Below are 10,747 nucleotides of genomic sequence, written 5' to 3'. Positions count from 1 at the left end.
CTTAATTTTTAACTATAACGACGAGTCTCATGTTAAAACCGATCTAATTGTAAAAGAGAATTTTGCTGTACATCAACGATGTTTTTTATTTTATCAATAATCTTAAGCAACAAATTTTGGATGTAATTATCAATATTACTTCTGATTTAAAATTTATTAAAATATCTTATACTGGTTTTTACTTTTTTTAAATAATAAATATTAAAAATTTATCTTTATCAAACTTTCTCTAGAATTTGGTTATTAAACAAATCAAAGTTGTATTTTGGAAAAATTTAAATAAGTAAAATCTTCTGTTATTTGATTGCATTTTCTCTATCAATAAAAAACGAAAATGGAAATGCTTAAACGGAATTTGTGCCAAAGGTGTGCACTTGACCTTAGCGTGCAATATGTAGGCTTAGGTAATGGACATGCAGATGCAAACCGCGCAATTACGCAGGTCAGTGAGGTCAGCGTGACCCCGAAGGTCGCGCACTGCAAAAGGAGGATGCATTTTTTTTTTTAAATTTTTTTCTATTCTCGATCGCGGTGCAGCTAGGCAGGTGTGTGCATTTTTGCGCCTACTTATGCGATCGAGAGAGAATGAGAGATGAAATGAGATGCGCGCGGTTGTATTTTTTCTTTTCTCATTCAAGTGCATAGTTTTCCAAAGCAGGTGCTGATTGAGAGAAGCGGCGGAAGCCGATTGACAATTGCGGCCTTGATTGAAACGCGCAAAGAGGCCAATTTCACCCATTGCTGCCGGCCCTCTTCAGCTCTTCCATTGTCACGTTGAAAATATGTGTTGCAGAGAGAGACACACACACGGTTTTCAATGGAATCGTTATTTAGTCCCGCATGCCAGAAGCAAAAAACCTCCCTTTGTTGCAAAATGCATTTGAAATTGAAGACAATTATCGTTTTTTGTACAAATTTAGCTATTTTTGGAAAAATAATTTTTGTTGCGAATTAAAACTGCAAGTTTCTAGAGTTTCTGGACCAAAAGAGTTGATTTATTGAGAATAACTTGAATTCATTGAATAGTAATTTTTCTGTAACTTAAAATACTGTAAAATACTTAATTAAATATATTTTTTAATTCAATCTGTTTTAATTTTTGCATTTTGTTTCCTGTAATTTCTTGCGCTGGAATCTGCAGAATTTGTTTAGTGGAATTTGAATTTTTAGGTTGCAACAAACTTTTGTAAAATAATTTTATTCCGGTTGGGTAGGAAACGATCGATTTCTATATATTTATTTTAAAAATATTTTGCGGTTCTTTTTGGTGCGGTTTGTGCTTTTACAACTGATTGGTCACATAATTGAAAGATTATCGCACACAATTTCTCTGTATTTGTTGTTGAGTAACTTCTTTTATTTTGTAAGAAATTCCAGTGACCGCGAGAGCATCAATCAACCTTTGAAAGCGGAGAAGAAAAGCAGCTATCCTTTGACCTGACTGCAGCCCCATTCCGTCCGATCGGATTTTTCCTCAGGTTGCACCTCATCTAACTCTAAACTGGGTAACCCATAAAGTCATTTCCCTGATATCGCAGAAACAAGAAGAGAGAATTGATGCGAAATGAGAGAAAAGAGCGTTGGCCTGTGGAGGGAGGGGAGGGGAAGACTCTCAGGTCTCGCCGCGGCTGAGGAGGCTCTCAGTTGCGGTGCTGCTGCAAACGACTAAGGTTGTTGATTTCTTCGAGTGTGTCGATGAGTGCGGGCGATGAGCTAGCGCGACCTTTCCGCTCTGAATAGACCAAAGTGGACCGACCGAGAGTTGATTTGTGACACCTAGATGCGCACCTGACACGGTAAGACCCTTCATTAGTTTCCCGATTTTTGTTCGAAATTGATCTTCAGCAGCGAAAATCGATTTGTTATTGAAACAAATTTTGTTTGGACGCGAAATGTGGAGCTCACTTGAAATTTCGGCATTAATTAATGGCACTTTTAAATCAATATATTGCATGAAGATTGAGTTTCTGGTAATTCCCAAATAAAAAATAATTAATTAACTGTCAATTTTCAACGCACGGAACTCCACGTGTTTTTCCAATTTTCCAAACAGACTGAATTTGACTATTTTTTAATAATTTTTTTCATTGAAACCCCCGCAAATTGATTTTTCAACCTCATTTTACTTTTTGTTGTTTTCCATATTTACTTTGTAATACTTTTATTTCTAACAATTTCTTACATCTGAATCAATTCATGAAAGTCTGCTTTAATTTGGTTTGTAAAATCCTTTAATGCGAAGGATTTAATTCATCAGATTTATAAATCTTGCATTATCTTTCTAAATCATGAGGCAATTTAACGAATAAAATTTTCATAAAATTTATTGGAATATTAAATAAAAAACTCAATCTTATTAGCTTATTTTATGGAATTGCATTTTATGAGATTTATTTCATTTGATAAATCAGTCGATTATAATCTTGTTCAATTAATTCAATTGTAATAAATTATTATTCTTGAAGGGTTTTAAATAACAAAAAGCATTATTTCGTGACGAGATTCACTTTCATTTCCGTTTCAGATTTACTAATTAAAACAATCTGATGTTTGTTACGAGGGTCGTGTCGTCACTTTGCTTTTCGTTTTGTGCCGCCGGACAATTATCAATTATCCGCGAAAAAAGTGCACCGTCATGAATTCGGCCACACAATATCTGAAAGTTGGATTTGCAGAATTGGAAGGCAACGATCGCGCGAGAGACACGGAATTGTCAAAGCAAAGCGATTGTTTATTGTTTTGCAAGCAAAGGAAGAAAGAAGGAAAGTCACGCGCGATCTCCGTCCGACAAAGATTAAAGACGAGAAGTATACACGAGTTATATGCGATCGCTTTTTTCGTTGCCAACAAAAGGCAGAAGGTTTTTCTTTTAACTGCGATCGGAAGAAAGAAAGAAGCAAACAACCCCAGCATAAAATCGACCTTGGCGAAATTACGGAAGAAGAACAATATCGGAAAGGGAAAATCGTTTCGGGAAAGTCACAAACAATCATTGAGAAAAACAACTAGTGTTGAAAAGGATGCACTGATTGTTTGACTTCAAAAAATTACACAAGATATATTTGAATTTTTATTCCTTCTAAATTATTTAAAATCATTTTAATTATATGGAAAATTAAGCAGTTTAAATATGCATATTTTTTCGTCCAATTATTTCCCGAACGTGGCTTTTCTATTTTAAATTGATTTATATATTTTAATTTTTAAAATACAAAAGTAGAAAATGAGCAATCATTTGTTATATTCTTTGGAAAATATTTAAAATAGAAATTAAAATTGATCTGTTTTCCGAAGAAAAACTTGGTGATGCATGAGGAGGGTCGAATTGTTTGCACTGTTGGCTCACTTTTTAAATTGGTGCAAGAGCAAGGACGGGCGGACAAGGTCGGCGCGGGTCTTTGTTATTAATTTTGCAGCTGGAAGAACACACGGGGGCTGCAGGAACAAAACATTATTTCTGCGCGACGCGACCATTTGATCATTTTAAAAGCCAGCTGGCGAGAGACGGGGAGAGAGAACTGCAAATTTAATATCTATTGCCTGAGCGAAAACTCTCTTTCATTTCAAAATTGCATTTTTATTGCATTTTCCGTCTCAAAGAACTGCTTGATCTTTTGCTCCTTGTCTCTCTGCGACCTTCAAATCGGTCAAATAATTTTATTAAAGTCTAGCTAAATTGAACAATTGTAGCTTTTTGTTTCTCTAGTTTAGGGTTTGGGCTGTGTTCGTCAAATGTGTGTCAAAATGCAGGGGGGTTTCTGGATCAGATAAAAAATTGTTAAATTTTAAAAGAAATTTATAAATATTCATGAAAATATAAGTACTCAATATTATTGATATGAACCGAATTTTTTTTTTCTTATATTATTGTTCGTTCCGAAGTAAATTCTGACAAAATTTGTTGAGATTTTTGACCGATTCTGAATCAAATTTTGGGACTAAAAACGGATTTTATCGAATTTATCTTCATGTGGAATTTATTTAATTTCTTGCAATTTATTATATTATTTATATTTGGCACAGATTTCATTATAAACTTCATATTCTGATATTTTTTAAGAAAATACTTGTTGATCCATAAAATATTTATAAAAAGTACCTTCATCATTGTATTTTTAGATTTTTTTTTTCATCAAACAATTTCGGTATTCGGGTAAAAAATTTAACTGTCAAAAATACCGTTCCTAGACTTTTGTTCCAAAAAATTAGCCTTTAGAACTTGTTACTTTTTACAAACTTATATTTATCTTTTCTGGATAATACTTATTTCATATAAAAAGTTATTTTCAAAAAATATTTCGGTAGAAGTGAAAATTTTTACACTTTTTTAAGAATTAGGGCTGAAATTATTTTCTTGTAGTGTTATTTTGTGCGGTTTTTTTGCCGAGGTTTATTTTGATTTGATGGCCGCGCATATAGGATGCAACCACGCACAGATCAAGTGCAGTGCAAAGAGTCTATTGACTTCTTCTTCTTCTTCTCTTTTTCAAAATCCGGTTTCTCGTGATGCAAGCGCAGGAAGGAAGGTCTGAGAATGTCTGGTCGCTCTGATAATATTCGCCGCCGACGAGAGAGACGAGCAAATAACACTTTTTTCCCTCTCAAAGCAAACTGGCCGAGCGCGGTTCTTGCCCTTTACGCGTCGCCGCCGCACCGTGAAATCATTGTTCGCGCACACACTGCGCGTTCCTTTTAATTAATTGTTTTTTTATTCCGAGCTCTTTCCCTGACCAGACCTTTTGGCGAGAATTCGTTGGAGAGCAGAGATCGAAAGAGAGTGTAACGGATTCGAGGAATTCCAAGTGGTGATAAATCAGGTGTTAATGGCCTTTTAATTTGCCTGGCCACCTATCAACTTCCAATAAAACGTGGCGTTTTACGATTCCCCAAAGCGTGGAACTATAAGGAGGCAATACCGGTTTCTGCGAAAATCCAGTGAAATATTTGTAGCAAATCAGAGTAGTCGAATTTTTACACAAAATTTTTGTTTGGGTAATTTTTTCTGTTTAAAACGGACTGAAATTGAGTTTTTGGCGAATCTTCACACTTTTTTTAAGAAACATCAATTATAAATCAACTATCTTTTAATAGAAAATGACTTTGCGTTGATTATTTATGAAAATTATACAAATTTACCTATTCAACGATCTTGTCTGGATGCAACTTTTTTTTACTTTTAAGTATATCAAAATTATTTAATTTTGCTCGAATTTCAAACTTCCATTTAGCTCTTTAGATAAAAATCACTATCGCAAACTAAAAAGTACTGGCTTATTGTTTGAGTTATATGATTAATGTAAAATCCAGTGAATTGCAAAAATTAATAATTGATTTGAGGTACAAGTAAAAGTTAAAAATTTCAATACCTAATTTGTAAAGTATGATGACAGGAAGCGAGGGAAATTATGAAGTGCTTTCTTTGTAGTCTCTCTCTTGGTGTAACGATTCGGAAGGGTAGTTCAGTAGCAGGAAAGATGAGGTCTTTGTCTGAAGGCGCTCGTCATTCGAGATATTGATTGTGCTTTAGCTGGATGGATGCGTCCGGAGGAACAATTGAGAGACAGGTGAAAGCATGAAACGTAATCCGCGATTGAGGCATCAAATGCAAAGGAAGACATGAAAAAGACACGTGCATCTGGCAGCTTCTTGTTATTTCTTCGGATCCGCGCTGCAAAATCTATCATTTGCAGCTCCACTTTGTGCAAAACGAAGACACACATTGATGTTTATAATGTTTCCTCCAAACTCAATTTCTATTTTATCGCTTCTTTGTTAAATTAAAAACCAGGCAAAAATTCAACAATTTTATAGATTTCTAGCTATAATTATTCATCAGGATTCAAATTATAAAAATGTCACCGATAAAAAGTACAAAAATTTTAATTTTATTTCAAATTCAAATCACATCTAAATTTCAAATCCATAAAAATTTTATTATTTTGCATCAGAATTCAAAATCAAATGCTGTTTTTTTCTTTGTTGAAATAAAAAACAATCAAAAAATAGTTTATTAAATTGCCAATTATGTAAATCAACTCAAAATAACTCAAAAACCGATATTAATTTATTTCATTAATTTATAATAAATATTGACACGAGCTTGACCAATCTATCTTTTAATCCTCCCATTACTGGAAAAACCCATGTACCTTTGCCAATTTCGATTTCATCGGTTTGTATTTGAGCCTTTTGTTGAAAAGATTAATATAAGGAGTGTGAATGGCCGTGCTTAGCCAAGTGGTTGCCAGACTTGCAGAAATAATTCATTCTTTCCGAGCGAGAGGAGCTTCCGAGTGCGATAGGCATCTGAATATACCACCTCTGCGCTCAGGTCGGACCGGCCGAAACATATAATCGCAGTTATAACTGTACGGATATATCTCGCTCATTGTTATGCAGCATAATAATAATCTGTGCTGCATTATTTCCGCGGTCGGCGCCCACCACTGATTTCGATTTTAAATTAGGCGCGAAAAATAACAGTATTGCACTCGGGCAATTATTGTGTTCGTTGAATTACTTGCGATGGGAGAAGTGTGTGTAATTAATTGCCCCTTCCCCTCGCGGCACATCCACTAGCAAACTAATTCCGGAGAGCCACTAATCACCTTTCCCACCAACATAAATAGTTTTGTATATCAAAAACTGAATATTTAATAATGAAAAAAATCAGACAATTTTAATAAAATTATACAATTTGCCCAAAATTCAAGAATGATTTTAATGAAAATCAATTAATTTGTACAAATATTTATTTAATTATTTCTTCAATTTCAGGGAAAAATCACTTCATAAGCTAAAGTTATAAATTTAATGTGTTTCTTTAAAAATAAGCTGATTATGCTTCACGGTTTAATGCAGTTGAACGGGAAGGATTATTTTCATACAATTTGTTTCAATTTGTTTTTGTTTCATATTTGACGATTTATTTGTGAATAATAATAATAATAACAAAAAACGGTATTAATTGCTAAAAGTGCTGATCATTTGCACTGTTCCATTTATGTCTTGGGAGCTGCGAACGATATTCAAAACAAACCAGTGCGATGAGAGATTTCTTGTTGCTTCTTATATTCTTCTCATTAGAAAGAAAGAGGAAGCTTTTCGTTATAAATTGTGTGTGCGGGATTGACACGATTTCCATCTCGCGCCATTGTTGCGTAAGGAGCTTTAATTCCTAATTGGCTAATCATAATTAATCAAACGACCATACAGAAGAAAAGAAATGATGAACTCTTGCAGAAAAGAGGAGGGCGACCCACTTCAAGAGACGCGTGCACGACCCATTTTATATACGTATGAGAAGGAAGAGGAAAAATAAATAATCCAATTTCATCTCTTCTATTTGCTTGTAATCAGCGAATCGCTATGATTGATTGCAGGCGTCAATTAATTGTGTTCAATCATTTCAAATTCTATCAAATTCAAAATTTTTTCTCCTGAAAGAAGGGAAAGTAATATTAGAGTTTTTAATTAAAACAATTAATTTTAGTGGGAATTAATGCATTTCATTAATTTTCACTTTGTTCATTAACAAATAAAAGTAAATTTATTCTCTACATAAATTTAATAAGAAAAAGTTTGCTATTTTTTTTATTCAGGACAAAACATAAAAACAAGCATTTCTTTCTGCTACTTTTTGCTTACTTTTCGCTTGCATTTCTTTGTTTTATCTCGGCTGAAAAGGAGGTGTCAATGTGCGACTGACAATAAAAATTCCCACGCTACTTGGGAAGCGACGTTGAGAGTCACAAAATTGGAGCACAAAAAAACGAGCGCTCTCAATCGTATTTGTTTTAATAACTCTTAAAGCAGTATTTTTTCCTCACCGCAATTCCATATAATTATTTAAGCGCAAAAATAACCATAAATATAATTAAATGACGATGAGAATTAATTAAAAAAAAATCGCAATTGATATTGGAAATTAAATGTTAAGTAATTGTTTGCTAGGAAGGAATCGATTATTTGACATAAAAGTTCTATATTCAATTTTAATCAGAAACTGCCATATGGTGGGACCCGTTAACTCCAAGAACGACAAAGTGAAACAGGTTTTTGTGACCAGCATGCCAAACATGTGCATTCGGCTGAAAAACAATATCCTTCATCCTTCTGTCGGGTACATTTTTCGATTAGATTTCGACTACAGCGGTGAACAAAAGTCCAATGACCTCTTCTACAATAATTTCCAATTAAACTCAATTAATTAATTTTAAATACGATTTTCCATCTTGTTGATCTTTTAAAATGTCAATTTCCAAGGAAAGGAAAAACAGTATCGGAATCAAACTTGTATTGCAACAAATCAACTATTTTTACACTCTCTAATTACAACCATATGATAATTATGAATAGTTTTGCGTGGTCACACTCCGTGGCTAATTCAAATTGATTTATTTCAACGGGATCGCAAATAGAAAATGAGTTGAAAAGGAAAGCTGCCAATCTCCTTTCTCTGCCGCTCTTCCAATCTTTGCCGCGGCCTTGCTCTCTGCAGTTATGACACTTGCGTGCGTGCAATTAAACTCATTAAGCCGACTAGGATGTATGGATACAAAAAAAATTATACAACTAGTGAAAGTTTCACGCCACTAATCAAGAAGTGCATTTACAACCACCCGCTGTGAGATGAAAAAAAAATCAAATCTCAACTCTGCGGGAAATGGAAAGATTTAAAAGATTTTCTATGTATAAGAAAGAAAGAAAAATGTGCAGTTTTTCCGGCTGGTTGGCTGCCGAGCATCATTGGATCGGCGAAACGCAACTGCCTGTGAAAAATGCGAATTTGCGGTTTCTTGATTCCATCCGAGGCGAAAAATTATAATCGCGGAGACGAGATTCGAGTTCATCGAACCGGTTAAATATAAAAAATAATGGATTATTATTCAAAGTGGATTTGTGTAGTTTGATTAGTTAAAGTGGAATGAAATTTTACAAAAATAATACAAATAAAATTAAAAAATTATTGCTTTTGATAATATAATTTTTAATACAGTGAGAAAAATTGAAAATTTCCAACAATATAAATCACTAGAAAAATTAAATGTATTTAGAAGGAATTTTCGATACTTAAAATTTACTATAATTTATTTCTCGAAATAAACCATAATGAAAATGATTAAAAATTCATAAATTTATTTTACCCCAATATAATTTATAAAATAAAATATAAAATTTACTTTTTATTTTTAGGGAATTAAAAATTTATTAAATTATAAAAGTGAATTTTTGTGGTTTGGAAATATGGATCCGAAAATTGAATCAATTTAGCAAAATGCGATGTAACGGTTAAAATATTAGTTCTCCGAATGCCAGGAAAGAACAAAAGTAACTGTGGTGCCATATGGATTTATTTGTAGCTCTTTTAAAATTGCAACGTCATAGAGCGCATGATTCGAGAGTTTTCTCATAGTTTTTCGACTTTGAAATTGCAGGAAACGAAAACAAAGTTTGGCAAGTATTGCAGAAATAATACAAGTGGAACGCAGGCCGGATCCGCGGTTTTTAATACGAAATAAACTTTTACTGCCCAAACGAGCTCGTTTAAAACTGACGCAATTAATTGTGCGGAAACGAACATTAGTTTTTGAATTTGGAACGTCCGGCGCCGTCTAAGGAGAAAGTACACGAGCTTTTCTCAAAAATTCGTTATGCAAAAATACATAATCGAATTTCTTTCGGCCACGCACCACTGCGCATATATTCAACTTTATTGAATAACAAACGTTCGCTTTCAGTCGAATGAGGAGGTTATTTACTTGCTCGCGGCCGAGAGCGATGACTCGCCCAAAGTTATGGAGGCAATAAAAATTTTAAGTAGGAAGTTTTCATGTTTGCAGGCGAGATTTTTATTTTAATTGAAAAAAGTGGCTTGTTGATTTGAATCTCGATGGCCAATTGATAAAAAGAATTTTCTTTTCAATTGTCACGCACGACTTCAAGTGATGTGTGTTTATTGTGGAGCAGACATAAATCATATTAGGTTTCGCAAGTGCGGCCACTTTTGCTACTTTCGTGAGCGGCGCGAGAGTGGCCTCAGCAGATTGCTGGAAGGAAGTACTGCTTTCTCGCTCTAAATTATTCTTTTCACAATTTTTCATGTTGCATTATGGGGGACCTTGTACGATTAAAATGCAATTTCAAATTGACGTTACTTGAAAGTGTCAGTTGGTCTCAATTAAAGAGCGTTTAAAATTATTATAATTTAGTGTTAGGGAGAACTCAATCTTTTAATTTTCAATATTCACATGCAGTTTTACTTTTTTTTCATAAAGCAATTAGTAATTTATCAGCAATCTATTTTTTTTTCTTTTTTTATATGAAAGTGATGGATGAATTTTAACAAAAAAACTTAAATTTAATTAAAATTATGAAATAAAATGCGTAATGATAAAAACTTCGATTAGATTTAAATTGTTTTCTTTTGGATATTTATTTATTTATTTATATTTTTAATTTTTTTTCCATTAAAATGAGGTTTTAATAACAAATGTATTTGTGAAATTTTACAAGTCCCTTCAATTTGTCACCAAAAGTAATGTTAGAAAAGCGGATATTTTTATCAAACACCTGTTAATAATTTAAACGATTTTGAATTTTTGCAAGTTTAGTTGAATTTAAGATAAGTGTAAGAGTCCATTCTTTAAGAATTGTCATTTACTATAGAGAGAAAAAATTCTATATGCTTAATTAATGAAGTTATGCGGCAATTTAGAGAGTGGTTTGTTTTCTCTAATGAGTGAAT

At 33.2% G+C, this 10,747-nt stretch overlaps 1 protein-coding gene across 1 annotated transcript in view; it reads left to right on the top strand.

Moving 5' to 3' along the window:
* The first annotated feature begins 1,656 nt into the window (after positions 1 to 1,656).
* The window catches only part of LOC132198234 (cadherin-89D), a 46,907-nt gene continuing 37,816 nt past the window's right edge, over positions 1,657 to 10,747 (top strand). The window contains exon 1 of the mRNA XM_059622136.1: positions 1,657 to 1,796. The gene's annotated coding sequence lies outside the window, so the exon portion shown is untranslated. The remainder of the gene's footprint in view (positions 1,797 to 10,747) is intronic.

This window comes from Neocloeon triangulifer, unplaced genomic scaffold, assembly GCF_031216515.1.
Source record: "Neocloeon triangulifer isolate White Clay Creek 2 clone unplaced genomic scaffold, ASM3121651v1 ptg000012l, whole genome shotgun sequence".
Lineage (NCBI taxonomy): Eukaryota > Metazoa > Arthropoda > Insecta > Ephemeroptera > Baetidae > Neocloeon > Neocloeon triangulifer.
The sequence above is the reverse complement of the archived record's forward strand: the minus strand, read 5'-3'. Positions and strand labels throughout refer to the sequence as shown.